Source organism: Sceloporus occidentalis, unplaced genomic scaffold (assembly GCF_023333645.1).
Source record: "Sceloporus occidentalis isolate IW3139 unplaced genomic scaffold, rSceOcc1.0.p SCAF_1, whole genome shotgun sequence".
In the NCBI taxonomy this organism is placed as follows: domain Eukaryota; kingdom Metazoa; phylum Chordata; class Lepidosauria; order Squamata; family Phrynosomatidae; genus Sceloporus; species Sceloporus occidentalis.
The window spans coordinates 26,046,043-26,046,971 of record NW_028316981.1 but is presented as its reverse complement, the minus strand read 5'-3'; positions in this window follow the sequence as shown (position 1 = coordinate 26,046,971).

Below are 929 nucleotides of genomic sequence, written 5' to 3'. Positions count from 1 at the left end.
CGGCGCGGCGCGAAACTTAAGAGAACAGCGGCTCTCTCACGAGGTCAGCCCCGCCCACCCCCCCTCCTCGTGACGTCACCCGCTGCTCCACGCGGCTCCCTTGTGTAAGAAGACCCTTACCGACACGCCCCCTCTTTCTGCGTACGGAGGCCCCGAAGGGTCACGCCAAGTCATAAAACAAGAGCCCGCCGTTGCGCCTTCTTCTTCTCTTTCGCGGTCGTTCTGACCACAGCGCCACCTTCCGGCGAGCGCTTTAATTGAGCCTGAAACCGCACTGCAGAAATGATCCCCCTTGACAAGCGCTTTAAGTGGAGCCCTGGTGGCGCAGGGGTTAAAGGCCGGTACTGCAGCCACGCGCTCATAAACCACAAGGTTGCGAGTTCAATTCCAACTACAAATCCCAGGATTACATACAACGGAGCCATGACAGTTAAAAGTGGTGTCAAACTGGGTTACTCCTGCCGTGTGGATGCAGCCTCAGTAGGGCTTTGGTTTTACAGCATACTCTTCACCTGGATCTTTGTGCTTTTTCTTTGTAAAACCACCAAGGAAAATATTTATTCATAGTTTATTTAGTATTAATAAAAGCCAAATAAGTGGACTATAGGAGCACCTATCACTCTTAGCACAGCATCTGAAGAAGTGGGTTTACATCTGTGAAGACACTGTAAAATAGGTCAGCATGCAACTTTGAGACAAAGAGGTCCAAAACACACTGCAGAAATAACCCAGTTTGAAGCCACTTTAACTACTCTGGCTCAATGCTAGGGAATCCTGAGAATTGTAGCTTATTGTGGCCCCGGAGCTCTGACAGAAAAGGCTAAATGTCTCCCAAAACTACAGTTCCCAGAATTCCCTAGCATTGAACCAGGGCAGTTAAAGTGGCCTCGAACTGAATTATTTCTGCAGTGTTAGTCTACTTCTTCAGA